This window comes from Ipomoea nil, unplaced genomic scaffold (genome assembly GCF_001879475.1).
Source record: "Ipomoea nil cultivar Tokyo-kokei standard unplaced genomic scaffold, Asagao_1.1 scaffold2280, whole genome shotgun sequence".
In the NCBI taxonomy this organism is placed as follows: Eukaryota; Viridiplantae; Streptophyta; class Magnoliopsida; order Solanales; family Convolvulaceae; genus Ipomoea; species Ipomoea nil.
Window position 1 is genome coordinate 620,001 of NW_017618708.1, and position 14,207 is coordinate 634,207.

At 35.5% G+C, this 14,207-nt stretch overlaps 18 non-coding genes across 18 annotated transcripts in view; all 18 read right to left on the minus strand.

Moving 5' to 3' along the window:
- The window catches only part of TRNAK-CUU, a 73-nt gene extending 21 nt beyond the window's left edge, over window positions 1–52 (minus strand). Inside the window, exon 1 of the tRNA in view lies at window positions 1–52. This exon is cut by the window's left edge and continues 21 nt beyond it. This is a non-coding gene — a tRNA (tRNA-Lys).
- A 90-nt stretch (window positions 53–142) lies between these two features.
- On the minus strand, window positions 143–214 carry TRNAW-CCA. Its single transcript has one exon. It is a non-coding gene; the product is annotated as a tRNA-Trp (tRNA).
- A 1,151-nt stretch (window positions 215–1,365) lies between these two features.
- Window positions 1,366–1,438, minus strand: TRNAK-CUU. Its single transcript has one exon. It is a non-coding gene; the product is annotated as a tRNA-Lys (tRNA).
- A 1,305-nt stretch (window positions 1,439–2,743) lies between these two features.
- On the minus strand, window positions 2,744–2,816 carry TRNAK-CUU. Its single transcript has one exon. It is a non-coding gene; the product is annotated as a tRNA-Lys (tRNA).
- A 90-nt stretch (window positions 2,817–2,906) lies between these two features.
- On the minus strand, window positions 2,907–2,978 carry TRNAW-CCA. The gene has a single exon. It is a non-coding gene; the product is annotated as a tRNA-Trp (tRNA).
- Window positions 2,979–4,291: 1,313 nt separating this feature from the next.
- Window positions 4,292–4,363, minus strand: TRNAW-CCA. The gene has a single exon. It is a non-coding gene; the product is annotated as a tRNA-Trp (tRNA).
- Window positions 4,364–5,507: 1,144 nt separating this feature from the next.
- Window positions 5,508–5,580, minus strand: TRNAK-CUU. Its single transcript has one exon. It is a non-coding gene; the product is annotated as a tRNA-Lys (tRNA).
- A 90-nt stretch (window positions 5,581–5,670) lies between these two features.
- TRNAW-CCA lies at window positions 5,671–5,742 on the minus strand. The gene has a single exon. It is a non-coding gene; the product is annotated as a tRNA-Trp (tRNA).
- A 1,144-nt stretch (window positions 5,743–6,886) lies between these two features.
- On the minus strand, window positions 6,887–6,959 carry TRNAK-CUU. Its single transcript has one exon. It is a non-coding gene; the product is annotated as a tRNA-Lys (tRNA).
- A 90-nt stretch (window positions 6,960–7,049) lies between these two features.
- TRNAW-CCA lies at window positions 7,050–7,121 on the minus strand. Its single transcript has one exon. It is a non-coding gene; the product is annotated as a tRNA-Trp (tRNA).
- A 1,146-nt stretch (window positions 7,122–8,267) lies between these two features.
- TRNAK-CUU lies at window positions 8,268–8,340 on the minus strand. The gene has a single exon. It is a non-coding gene; the product is annotated as a tRNA-Lys (tRNA).
- Window positions 8,341–8,430: 90 nt separating this feature from the next.
- On the minus strand, window positions 8,431–8,502 carry TRNAW-CCA. Its single transcript has one exon. It is a non-coding gene; the product is annotated as a tRNA-Trp (tRNA).
- A 2,526-nt stretch (window positions 8,503–11,028) lies between these two features.
- Window positions 11,029–11,101, minus strand: TRNAK-CUU. The gene has a single exon. It is a non-coding gene; the product is annotated as a tRNA-Lys (tRNA).
- A 90-nt stretch (window positions 11,102–11,191) lies between these two features.
- Window positions 11,192–11,263, minus strand: TRNAW-CCA. The gene has a single exon. It is a non-coding gene; the product is annotated as a tRNA-Trp (tRNA).
- A 1,147-nt stretch (window positions 11,264–12,410) lies between these two features.
- TRNAK-CUU lies at window positions 12,411–12,483 on the minus strand. Its single transcript has one exon. It is a non-coding gene; the product is annotated as a tRNA-Lys (tRNA).
- Window positions 12,484–12,573: 90 nt separating this feature from the next.
- Window positions 12,574–12,645, minus strand: TRNAW-CCA. The gene has a single exon. It is a non-coding gene; the product is annotated as a tRNA-Trp (tRNA).
- Window positions 12,646–13,791: 1,146 nt separating this feature from the next.
- Window positions 13,792–13,864, minus strand: TRNAK-CUU. Its single transcript has one exon. It is a non-coding gene; the product is annotated as a tRNA-Lys (tRNA).
- Window positions 13,865–13,954: 90 nt separating this feature from the next.
- Window positions 13,955–14,026, minus strand: TRNAW-CCA. Its single transcript has one exon. It is a non-coding gene; the product is annotated as a tRNA-Trp (tRNA).
- Window positions 14,027–14,207: the final 181 nt, after the last annotated feature.

A 14,207-nucleotide genomic window follows, 5' to 3' on the forward strand; every position in this document is an offset into this window, starting at 1 on the left:
CCACGACCACAAGGTTAAGAGCCTTGCGCTCTACCAACTGAGCTAGACGGGCTGTTAAATTGTTATTTTGTAATAGTGTAATAATATTCTAAATTCCGGCGTTATGGTGAGGAAAAAGATAATCCGTGATGGATAGGGGAATTGAACCCGACATGAATCGAACACGCAACTTTCTGATCTGGAGTCAGACGCGCTACCATTGCGCCACAAATCCACTATGAGGTTTAAATTTTAGTGGTATGTTTGTGTGAAAGTTTATTTTCGCATCAGATATCATTTTTAAAGAGTGGGCCAAAACAAATGTCAAATAGAAAGCAAATGAAGCATGGACAAGTTAATTAATCAGAAGCAGTTCTTACAAATTAACATAGGGATATAATGGAAGCAATCCAAGTAGCAAGTACTGAAATAATAGAAAAGACTAGGCCAACTCTCGTATAAATGCTATGTGATGTTTAACACGTGATCATTGAAAGATTTAGCAACGATCACGAAAGAGGTAACAACGGTGTCAATGATATTCTCAGTCATTGGACTACCCATTAGCAACGACTCATATTCTTATGGCAATGCAATTTTAATTAGAACAATTTATCAAACAAATAACCTACAAATTAATGTGAATCTTCTTCCAATCCCATTTATTCAAAGTGAGATTGAAATTGTAAGTAGTGTATCTAATTGCATGTGTGTCCTATTTTTATAGCTACACACAATATAATTCCAAAGTTTCTCAAGCATAATTGAACCCTAAATGATACAAGAGATCAAAGTATAGCATACTTGCAACCAATTTAACCATTGAGTTAATACTATTTGAGGTCATCCGAGAATAGTGGTTTAGTCACGTTTAGTCTTAAAATTTCAAATTGACCATCTGTGGTCCTTCGAATTTCAAATTTAACCATTCGTGGTCGTGGTCCAAGTTAACCACCCATGCTCCTTCAAGTTTTAAAATTTAATTTAACCAGTCGTGATCCTCTTGAAAAGACCATGGTTTGTTAAAATTTAATAGTTGATGGACCACAGGTGGTTAACTTTGACCACGAATGGTTAAATTTGAATGTCAACGAATCACATATTGTCAATTTAAAATTTTAAGACTAAATAAACGTGACAGAACCACTATACTCCAAGGACCTCAGATGGTATTAACTCTTAAAACATTTTTTAAAGTTATATATAATGCTTTAATGGCGGTTTCTTAGTTGGTGTGTCTTTTTTTCTTTGGGTTCAATATTGATTTTGTGTGTGTGTCTCCCTCTCACTGATTCTACAAATGGTAGCCTAGTGGAAATATGAAAAGGCCCACCGTATATTGGAGTGTAAATAAAGACAAATGATAGCCTAGTGGAAATATGAAAACGCCCACCGTGGGGCTCGGACCCACGACCACAAGGTTAAGAGCCTTGCGCTCTACCAACTGAGCTAGACGGGCTGTTAAATTGTTATTTTGTAATAGTGTAATAATATTCTAAATTCCGGCGTTATGGTGAGGAAAAAGATAATCCGTGATGGAAGGGGAATTGAACCCGACGTGATCGAACACGCAACATTCTGATCTGGAGTCAGTCGCACTACCATTGCGCCACGGATCCACTATGAGGTGTAAATTTTAGTGGTATGTTTGGGTGAAAGTTTATTTTCGCATCAGATATCATTTTTAAAGAGTGGGCCAAAAGAAATGTCAAATAGAAAGCAAATGAAGCATGGACAAGTTAATTAATCAGAAGCATTTCTTATAAATTAACATAGGGATATAATGGAAGCAATCCAAGTAGCAAGTACTGAAATAATAGAAAAGACTAGGCCAACTCTCGTATAAATGCTATGTGATGTTTAACTCTTGATCATTGAAAGATTTAGCAACGATCACGGAAGAGGTAAGAACGGTGTCAATGATATTCTCAGTCATTGGACTACCCATTAGCAAAGACTCATATTCTTATGGCAATTCAATTTTAATTGGAACAATTTATCAAACAAATAACCTACAAATTAATGTGAATCTTCTTCCAATCCCATTTATTCAAAGTGAGATTGAAATTGTAAGTAGTGTATCTAATTGCATGTGTATCCTATTTTTATAGTTACACACAATATAATTCCAAAGTTTCTCAAGCATAATTGAACCCTAAATGATACAAGAGATCAAAGTATAGCATACTTGCAACCAATTTAACCTTTGAGTTAATACTATTTGAGGTCATCCGAGTATAGTGGTTTTGTCACGTTTAGTCTTAAAATTTCGAATTGACCATCTGTGGTCCTTCGAATTTCAAATTTAACCATTCGTGGTCCAAGTTAACCACCCATGCTCCTTCAAGTTTTAAAATTTAATTTAACCAGTCGTGATCCTTTTGAAAAGACCATGGTTTGTTAAAATTTAATAGTTGATGGACCATAGGTGGTTAACTTGGACCACGAATGGTTAAATTTGAAAGTCAAAGAATCACATATTGACAATTTAAAATTTTAGAACTAAATAAACGTGACAGAACAACTATACTCCAAGGACCTCAGATGGTATTAACTCTTAAAACATTTTTTAAAGTTATATATAATGCTTTAATGGCGGTTTCTTAGTTGGTGTGTCTTTTTTTCTTTGGGTTCAATATTGATTTTGTGTGTGTGTCTCCCTCTCACTGATTCTACAAATGGTAGCCTAGTGGAAATATGAAAAGGCCCACCGTATATTGGAGTGTAAATAAAGACAAATGATAGCCTAGTGGAAATATGAAAACGCCCACCGTGGGGCTCGGACCCACGACCACAAGGTTAAGAGCCTTGCGCTCTACCAACTAAGCTAGACGGGCTGTTAAATTGTTATTTTGTAATAGTGTAATGATATTCTAAATTCCAGCATTATGGTGAGGAAAAAAATAATCCGTGATGGATAGGGGATTTGAACCCGACGTGAATCGAACACGCACCCTTCTGATCTGGAGTCAAATGCGCTACCATTGCGCCACGAATCCACTATGAGGTGTAAATTTTAGTGGTATGTTTGTGTGAAAGTTTATTTTCGCTTCAGATATCATTTTTAAAGAGTGGGCCAAAAGAAATGTCAAATAGAAAGCAAATGAAGCATGGACAAGTTAATTAATCAGAAGCAGTTCTTACAAATTAACATAGGGATATAATGGAAGCAATCCTTGTAGCAAGCACTGAAATAATAGAAAAGTCTAGGCCAACTCTCGTATAAATGCTATGTGATGTTTAACTCGTGATCATTGAAAGATTTAGCAACGATCACAGAAGAGGTAACAACGGTGTCAATGATATTCTCAGTCATAGGACTACCCATTAGCAACGACTCATATTCTTATGGCAATGCAATTTTAATTGGAACAATTTATCAAACAAATAACCTACAAATTAATGTGAATCTTCTTCCAATCCCATTTATTCAAAGTGAGATTGAAATTGTAAGTAGTGTATCTAATTGCATGTGTATCCTATTTTTATAGTTACACACAATATAATTCCAAAGTTTCTCAAGCATAATTGAACCCTAAATGATACAAGAGATCAAAGTATAGCATACTTGCAACCAATTTAACCATTGAGTTAATACTATTTGAGGTCGTCAGAGTATAGTGGTTTTGTCACGTTTAGTCTTCAAAATTTCGAATTGACCATCTGTGGTCCTTCGAATTTCAAATTTAACCATTCGTGGTCCAAGTTAACCACCCATGCTCCTTCAAGTTTTAAAATTTAATTTAACCAGTCGTGATCCTTTTGAAAAGACCATGGTTTGTTAAAATTTAATAGTTGATGGACCACAGGCGGTTAACTTAGACCACGAATGGTTAAATTTGAAAGTCAAAGAATCACATATTGACAATTTAAAATTTTAGAACTAAATAAACGTGACAGAACCACTATTCTCCAAGGTCCTCAGATGGTATTAACTCTTAAAACATTTTTTAAAGTTATATATAATGCTTTAATGGTGGTTTCTTAGTTGGTGTGTCTTTTTTTCTTTGGGTACAATATTGATTGTGTGTGTGTGTGTGTCTCCCTCTCACTGATTCTACAAATGGTAGCCTAGTGGAAATATGAAAAGGCCCACCGTATATTGGAGTGTAAATATAGACAAATGATAGGCTTGTGGAAATATGAAAACGCCCACCGTGGGGCACAAACCCACGACCACAAGGTTAAGAGCCGTGCGCTCTACCAACTGAGCTAGACGGGCTGTTAAATTGTTATTTTGTAATAGTGTAATAATATTCTAAATTCTGGCGTTATGGTGAGGAAAAAGATAATCCGTGATGAATAGGGGAATTGAACCCGACGTGAATCGAACACGCAACCTTCTAATCTGGAGTCAGACGCGCTACCATTGCGCCACGGATCCACTATGAGGTGTAAATTTTAGTGGTATGTTTGTGTGAAAGTTTATTTTCGCATCAGATATCATTTTTAAAGAGTGGGCCAAAAGAAATGTCAAATAGAAAGCAAATGAAGCATGGACAAGTTAATTAATCAGAAGCAGTTCTTACAAATTAACATAGGGATATAATGGAAGCAATCCAAGTAGCAAGTACTGAAATAATAGAAAAGACTAGGCCAGCTCTCGTATAAATGCTGTGTGATGTTTAACTCGTGATCATTGAAAGATTTAGCAACGATCACGGAAGAGGTAACAACGGTGTCAATGATATTCTCAGTCATTGGACTACCCATTAGCAAAGACTCATATTCTTATGGCAATTCAATTTTAATTGGAACAATTTATCAAACAAATAACCTACAAATTAATGCGAATCTTCTTCCAATCCCATTTATTCAAAGTGAGATTGAAATTGTAAGTAGTGTATCTAATTGCATGTGTGTCCTATTTTTATAGCTACACACAATATAATTCCAAAGTTTCTCAAGCATAATTGAACCCTAAATGATACAAGAGATCAAATTATAGCATACTTGCAACCAATTTAACCATTGAGTTAATACTATTTGAGGCCATCCGAGTATAGTGGTTTTGTCACGTTTTGTCTTAAAAATTTCGAATTGACCATCTGTGGTCCTTCGAATTTCAAATTTAACCATTCGTGGTCCAAGTTAACCACCCATGCTCCTTCAAGTTTTAAAATTTAATTTAACCAGTCGTGATCCTCTTGAAAAGACCATGGTTTGTTAAAATTTAATAGTTGATGGACCACAGGCGGTTAACTTGGACCACGAATGGTTAAATTTGAAAGTCAAAGAATCACATATTGTCAATTTAAAATTTTAGGACTAAATAAACGTGACAGAACCTCTATACTCCAAGGACCTCAGATGGTATTAACTCTTAAAACATATTTAAAAGTTATATATAATGCTTTAATGGCGGTTTCTTAGTTGGTGTGTCTTTTTTTCTTTGGGTTCAATATTGATTGTGTGTGTGTCTCCCTCTCACTGATTCTACAAATGGTAGCCTAGTGGATATATGAAAAGGCCCACCGTATATTGGAGTGTAAATATAGACAAATGATAGCCTAGTGGAAATATGAAAACGCCCACCGTGGGGCTCGAACCCACGACCACAAGGTTAAGAGCCTTGCGCTCTACCAACTGAGCTAGACGGGCTGTTAAATTGTTATTTTGTAATAGTGTAATAATATTCTAAATTCCGGCGTTATGGTGAGGAAAAAGATAATCAATGATGGATAGGGGAATTGAACTCGACGTGAATCGAACACGCAACCTTCTAATCTGGAGTCAGACGCGCTACCATTGCGCCACGGATCCACTATGAGGTGTAAATTTTAGTGGTATGTTAGTGTGAAAGTTTATTTGCGCATCAGATATCATTTTTAAAGAGTGGGCCAAAAGAAATGTCAAATAGAAAGCAAATGAAGCATGGACAAGTTAATTAATCAGAAGCAGTTCTTACAAATTAACATAGGGATATAATGGAAGCAATCCAAGTAGCAAGTACTGAAATAATAGAAAAGACTAGGCCAACTCTCGTATAAATGCTGTGTGATGTTTAACTCGTGATCATTGAAAGATTTAGCAACGATCACGGAAGAGGTAACAATGGTGTCAATGATATTCTCAGTCATTGGACTACCCATTAGCAAAGACTCATATTCTTATGGCAATTCAATTTTAATTGGAACAATTTATCAAACAAATAACCTACAAATTAATGCGAATCTTCTTCCAATCCCATTTATTCAAAGTGAGATTGAAATTGTAAGTACTGTATCTAATTGCATGTGTGTCCTATTTTTATAGCTACACACAATATAATTCGAAAGTTTCTCAAGCATAATTGAACCCTAAATGATACAAGAGATCAAAGTATAGCATACTTGCAACCAATTTAACCATTGAGTTAATACTATTTGAGGCCATCCGAGTATAGTGGTTTTGTCACGTTTTGTCTTAAAAATTTCGAATTGACCATCTGTGGTCCTTCGAATTTCAAATTTAACCATTCGTGGTCCAAGTTAACCACCCATGCTCCTTCAAGTTTTAAAATTTAATTTAACCAGTCGTGATCCTCTTGAAAAGACCATGGTTTGTTAAAATTTAATAGTTGATGGACCACAGGCGGTTAACTTGGACCACGAATGGTTAAATTTGAAAGTCAAAGAATCACATATTGTCAATTTAAAATTTTAGGACTAAATAAACGTGACAGAACCTCTATACTCCAAGGACCTCAGATGGTATTAACTCTTAAAACATATTTAAAAGTTATATATAATGCTTTAATGGCGGTTTCTTAGTTGGTGTGTCTTTTTTTCTTTGGGTTCAATATTGATTGTGTGTGTGTCTCCCTCTCACTGATTCTACAAATGGTAGCCTAGTGGATATATGAAAAGGCCCACCGTATATTGGAGTGTAAATATAGACAAATGATAGCCTAGTGGAAATATGAAAACGCCCACCGTGGGGCTCGAACCCACGACCACAAGGTTAAGAGCCTTGCGCTCTACCAACTGAGCTAGACGGGCTGTTAAATTGTTATTTTGTAATAGTGTAATAATGTTCTAAATTCCGGCGTTATGGGGAGGAAAAAGATAATCAATGATGGATAGGGGAATTGAACCTGACGTGAAACGAACACGCAACCTTCTAATCTGGAGTCAGACGCGCTACCATTGCGCCACGGATCCACTATGAGGTGTAAATTTTAGTGGTATGTTTGTGTGAAAGTTTATTTTCGCATCAGATATCATTTTTAAAGAGTGGGCCAAAAGAAATGTCAAATAGAAAGCAAATGAAACATGGACAAGTTAATTAATCAGAAGCAGTTCTTACAAATTGACATAGGGATATAATGGAAGCAATCCAAGTAGCAAGTACTGAAATAATAGAAAAGACCAGGCCAACTCTCGTATAAATGCTATGTGATGTTTAACTCGTGATCATTGAAAGATTTAGCAACAGTCACGGAAGAGGTAACAACGGTGTCAATGATATTCTCAGTTATTGGACTACCCATTAGCAAAGACTCATATTCTTATGGTAATTCAATTTTAATTGGAACAATTTATCAAACAAATAACCTACAAATTAATGTGAATCTTCTTCCAATCCCATTTATTCAAAGTAAGATTGAAATTGCAAGTAGTGTATCTAATTGCATGTGTGTCCTATTTTTATAGCTACACACAATATAATTCCAAAGTTTCTCAAGCATAATTGAACCCTAAATGATACAAGAGATCAAAGTATAGCATACTTGCAACCAATTTAACCATTGAGTTAATACTATTTGAGGCCATCCGAGTATAGTGGTTTTGTCACGTTTTGTCTTAAAAATTTCGAATTGACCATCTGTGGTCCTTCGAATTTCAAATTTAACCATTCGTGGTCCAAGTTAACCACCCATGCTCCTTCGAGTTTTTAAATTTAATTTAACCAGTCGTGATCCTCTTGAAAAGACCATGGTTTGTTAAAATTTAATAGTTGATGGACCACAGGTGGTTAACTTGGACCACGAATGGTTAAATTTGAAAGTCAAAGAATCACATATTGTCAAATTAAAATTTTAGGACTAAATAAACGTGACAGAACCACTATACTCCAAGGACCTCAGATGGTATTAACTCTTAAAACATTTTTTAAAGTTATATATAATGCTTTAATGGCGGTTTCTTAGTTGGTGTGTCTTTTTTTCTTTGGGTTCAATATTGATTGTGTGTGTGTGTCTCCCTCTCACTGATTCTACAAATGGTAGCCTAGTGGAAATATGAAAAGGCCCACCGTAGATTGGAGTGTAAACATAGACAAATGATAGCCTAGTGGAAATAAGAAAACGCCCACCGTGGGGCTCGAACCCACGACCACAAGGTTAAGAGCCTTGCGCTCTACCAACTGAGCTAGAGGGGCTATTAAATTGTTATTATGTAACAGTGTAATAATATTCTAAATTCCGGCGTTATGGTGAGGAAAAAGATAATCCGTGATGGATAGGGGAATTGAACCCGACGTGAATTGAACATGCAACCTTCTGATCTGGAGTCAGACGCGCTACCATTGCGCCACAGATCCCCTATGAGGTGTTAATTTTAGTGGTATGTTTGTGTGGAAGTTTATTTTCGCATCAGATATCATTTTTAATGAGTGGGCCAAAAGAAATGTCAAATAGAAAGCAAATGAAGCATGGACAAGTTAATTAATCAGAAGCAGTTCTTACAAATTAACATAGGGATATAATGGAAGCAATGCAAGTAGCAAGTACTGAAATAATAGAAAAGACTAGGCCAACTCTCGTATAAATGCTATGTGATGTTTAACTCGTGATCATTGAAAGATTTAGCAACGATCACGGAAGAGGTAACAACGGTGTCAATGATATTCTCAGTCATTGGACTACCCATTAGCAAAGACTCATATTCTTATGGCAATTCAATTTTAATTGGAACATTTTATCAAACAAATAACCTACAAATTAATGTGAATCTTCTTCCAATCCCATTTATTCAAAGTGAGATTGAAATTGCAAGTAGTGTATCTAATTGCATGTGTGTACTATTTTTATAGCTACACACAATATAATTCCAAAGTTTCTCAAGCATAATTGAACCCTAAATGATACAAGAGATCAAAGTATAGCATACTTGCAACCAATTTAACCATTGAGTTAATACTATTTGAGGTCATCCGAGTATAGTGGTTTTGTCACGTTTAGTCTTAAAATTTCGAATTGACCATCTGTGGTCCTTCGAATTTCAAATTTAACCATTCGTGGTCCAAGTTAACCACTCATGCTCCTTCAAGTTATTAAATTTAATTTAACCAGTCGTGATCCACTTGAAAAGACCATGGTTTGTTAAAATTTAATAGTTGATGGACCACAGGTGGTTAACTTGGACCACGAATGGTTAAATTTGAAAGTCAAAGAATCACATATTGTCAAATTAAAATTTTAGGACTAAATAAACGTGACAGAACCACTATACTCCAAGGACCTCAGATGGTATTAACTCTTAAAACATTTTTTAAAGTTATATATAATGCTTTAATGGCGATTTCTTAGTTGGTGTGTCATTTTTTCTTTGGGTTCAATATTGATTTTGTGTGTGTGTCTCCCTCTCACTGATTCTACAAATGGTAGCCTAGTGGAAATATGAAAAGGCCCACCGTATATTGGAGTGTAAATAAAGACAAATGATAGCCTAGTGGAAATATGAAAACGCCCACCGTGGGGCTCGAACCCTCGACCACAAGGTTAAAAGCATTGCACTCTACCAACTGAGCTAGACGAGCTGTTAAATTGTTATTTTGTAATAGTGTAATAATATTCTAAATTCCGGCTTTATGGTGAGGAAAAAGATAATCCGTGATGGATAGGGGAATTGAACCCGACGTGAATCGAACACGCAACCTTCTAATCTAGAGTCAGACGCGCTACCATTGCGCCACGAATCCACTATGAGGTGTAAATTTTAGTGGTATGTTTGTTTGGAAGTTTATTTTCGCATCAGATATCATTTTTAAAGAGTGGGCCAAAAGAAATGTCAAATAGAAAGCAAATGAAGCATGGACAAGTTAATTAATCAGAAGCAGTTCTTACAAATTAACATAGGGATATAATGGAAGCAATCCAAGTAGCAAGTACTGAAATAATAGAAAAGACTAGGCCAACTCTCGTATAAATGCTATGTGATGTTTAACTCGTGATCATTGAAAGATTTAGCAACGATCACGGAAGAGGTAACAACGGTGTCAATGATATTCTCAGTCATTGGACTACCCATTAGCAAAGACTCATATTCTTATGGCAATTCAATTTTAATTGGAACATTTTATCAAACAAATAACCTACAAATTAATGTGAATCTTCTTCCAATCCCATTTATTCAAAGTGAGATTGAAATTGCAAGTAGTGTATCTAATTGCATGTGTGTCCTATTTTTATAGCTACACACAATATAATTCCAAAGTTTCTCAAGTATAATTGAACCCTAAATCATACAAGAGATCAAAGTATAGCATACTTGCAACCAATTTAACCATTGAGTTAATACTATTTGAGGTCATCCGAGAATAGTGGTTTTGTCACGTTTAGTCTTAAAATTTCGAATTGACCATCTGTGGTCCTTCGAATTTCAAATTTATCCATTCGTGGTCCAAATTTAACAACCCATGCTCCTTCAAGTTTTTAAATTTAATTTAACCAGTTGTGATCCTCTTGAAAAGACCATGGTTTGTTAAAATTTAATAGTTGATGGACCACAGGTGGTTAACTTGGACCACGAATGGTTAAATTTGAAAGTCAAAGAATCACATATTGTCAAATTAAAATTTTAGGACTAAATAAACGTGACAGAACCACTATACTCCAAGGACCTCAGATGGTATTAACTCTTAAAACATTTTTTAAAGTTATATATAATGCTTTAATGGCGGTTTCTTAGTTGGTGTGTCTTTTTTTCTTTGGGTTCAATATTGATTTTGTGTGTGTGTCTCCCTCTCACTGATTCTACAAATGGTAGCCTAGTGGAAATATGAAAAGGCCCACCGTATATTGGAGTGTAAATAAAGACAAATGATAACCTAGTGGAAATATGAAAACGCCCACCGTGGGGCTCAAACCCACAACCACAAGGTTAAGAGCCTTGCGCTCTACCAACTGAGCTAGACGGGCTGTTAAATTGTTATTTTGTAATAGTGTAATGATATTCTAAATTCCAGCTTTATGGTGAGGAAAAAGATAATCCGTGATGGATAGAGGAATTGAACCCGACGTGAATCGAACACGCAACCTTCTAATCTGGAGTCAGACGCGCTACCATTGCGCCACGAATCCACTATGAGGTGTAAATTTTAGTGGTATGTTTGTTTGGAAGTTTATTTTCGCATCAGATATCATTTTTAAAGAGTGGGCCAAAAGAAATGTCAAATAGAAAGCAAATGAAGCATGGACAAGTTAATTAATCAGAAGCAGTTCTTACAAATTAACATAGGGATATAATGGAAGCAATCCAAGTAGCAAGTACTGAAATAATAGAAAAGACTAGGCCAACTCTCGTATAAATGCTATGTGATGTTTAACTCGTGATCATTGAAAGATTTAGCAACGATCACGGAAGAGGTAACAACGGTGTCAATGATATTCTCAGTCATTGGACTACCCATTAGCAAAGACTCATATTCTTATGGCAATTCAATTTTAATTGGAACATTTTATCAAACAAATAACCTACAAATTAATGTGAATCTTCTTCCAATCCCATTTATTCAAAGTGAGATTGAAATTGCAAGTAGTGTATCTAATTGCATGTGTGTCCTATTTTTATAGCTACACACAATATAATTCCAAAGTTTCTCAAGTATAATTGAACCCTAAATGATACAAGAGATCAAAGTATAGCATACTTGCAACCAATTTAACCATTGAGTTAATACTATTTGAGGTCATCCGAGAATAGTGGTTTTGTCACGTTTAGTCTTAAAATTTCGAATTGACCATCTGTGGTCCTTCGAATTTCAAATTTATCCATTCGTGGTCCAAATTTAACAACCCATGCTCCTTCAAGTTTTTAAATTTAATTTAACCAGTTGTGATCCTCTTGAAAAGACCATGGTTTGTTAAAATTTAATAGTTGATGGACCACAGGTGGTTAACTTGGACCACGAATGGTTAAATTTGAAAGTCAAAGAATCACATATTGTCAAATTAAAATTTTAGGACTAAATAAACGTGACAGAACCACTATACTCCAAGGACCTCAGATGGTATTAACTCTTAAAACATTTTTTAAAGTTATATATAATGCTTTAATGGCGGTTTCTTAGTTGGTGTGTCTTTTTTTTCTTTGGGTTCAATATTGATTTTGTGTGTGTGTCTCCCTCTCACTGATTCTACAAATGGTAGCCTAGTGGACATATGAAAAGGCCCACCGTATATTGGAGTGTAAATAAAGACAAATGATAACCTAGTGGAAATATGAAAACGCCCACCGTGGGGCTCAAACCCACGACCACAAGGTTAAGAGCCTTGCGCTCTACCAACTGAGCTAGACGGGCTGTTAAATTGTTATTTTGTAATAGTGTAATGATATTCTAAATTCCAGCTTTATGGTGAGGAAAAAGATAATCCGTGATGGATAGGGGAATTGAACCCGACGTGAATCGAACACGCAACCTTCTAATCTGGAGTCAGACGCGCTACCATTGCGCCACGAATCCACTATGAGGTGTAAATTTTAGTGGTATGTTTGTTTGGAAGTTTATTTTCGCATCAGATATCATTTTTAAAGAGTGGGCCAAAAGAAATGTCAAATAGAAAGCAAATGAAGCATGGACAAGTTAATTAATCAGAAGCAGTTCTTACAAATTAACATAGGGATATAATGGAAGCAATCCAAGTAGCAAGTACTGAAATAATAGAAAAGACTAGGCCAACTCTCGTATAAATGCTATGTGATGTTTAACTCGTGATCATTGAAAGATTTAGCAACGATCACGGAAGAGGTAACAACGGTGTCAATGATATTCTCAGTCATTGGACTACCCATTAGCAAAGACTCATATTCTTATGGCAATTCAATTTTAATTGGAACATTTTATCAAACAAATAACCTACAAATTAATGTGAATCTTCTTCCAATCCCATTTATTCAAAGTGAGATTGAAATTGCAAGTAGTGTATCTAATTGCATGTGTGTCCTATTTTTATCGCTACACACAATATAATTCCAAAGTTTCTCAAGTATAATTGAACCCTAAATGATACAAGAGATCAAAGTATAGCATACTTGCAACCAATTTAACCATTGAGTTAATACTATTTGAGGTCATCCGAGAATAGTGGTTTTGTCACGTTTAGTCTTAAAATTTCGAATTGACCATCTGTGGTCCTTCGAATTTCAAATTTATCCATTCGTGGTCCAAATTTAACAACCCATGCTCCTTCAAGTTTTTAAGTTTAATTTAACCAGTTGTGATCCTCTTGAAAAGACCATGGTTTGTTAAAATTTAATAGTTGATGGACCACAGGTGGTTAACTTGGACCACGAATGGTTAAATTTGAAAGTCAAAGAATCACATATTGTCAAATTAAAATTTTAGGACTAAATAAACGTGACAGAACCACTATACTCCAAGGACCTCAGATGGTATTAACTCTTAAAACATTTTTTAAAGTTATATATAATGCTTTAATGGCGGTTTCTTAGTTGGTGTGTCATTTTTTCTTTGGGTTCAATATTGATTTTGTGTGTATGTCTCCCTCTCACTGATTCTACAAATGGTATCCTAGTGGAAATATGAAAAGGCCCACTGTATATTGGAGTGTAAATAAAGACAAATGATAACCTAGTGGAAATATGAAAACGCCCACCGTGGGGCTCGAACCCACGACCACAAGGTTAAGAGCCTTGCGCTCTACCAACTGAGCTAGACGGGCTGTTAAATTGTTACTATGTAATAGTGTAATAATATTCTAAATTCCGGCGTTATGGTGAGGAAAAAGATAATACGTGATGGATAGGAGAATTGAACCCGACGTGAATCCAAAACGCAACCTTCTGATCTGGAGTCAGACGCGCTACCATTGCGCCACGGATCCACTATGAGGTGTAAATTTTAGTGGTATGTTTGTGTGGAAGTTTATTTTCGCATCAGATATCATTTTTAAAGAGTGGGCCAAAAGAAATGTCAAATAGAAAGCAAATGAAGCATGGACAAGTTAATTAATCAGAAGCAGTTCTTACAAATTAACATAGGGATATAATGGAAGCAATCCAAGT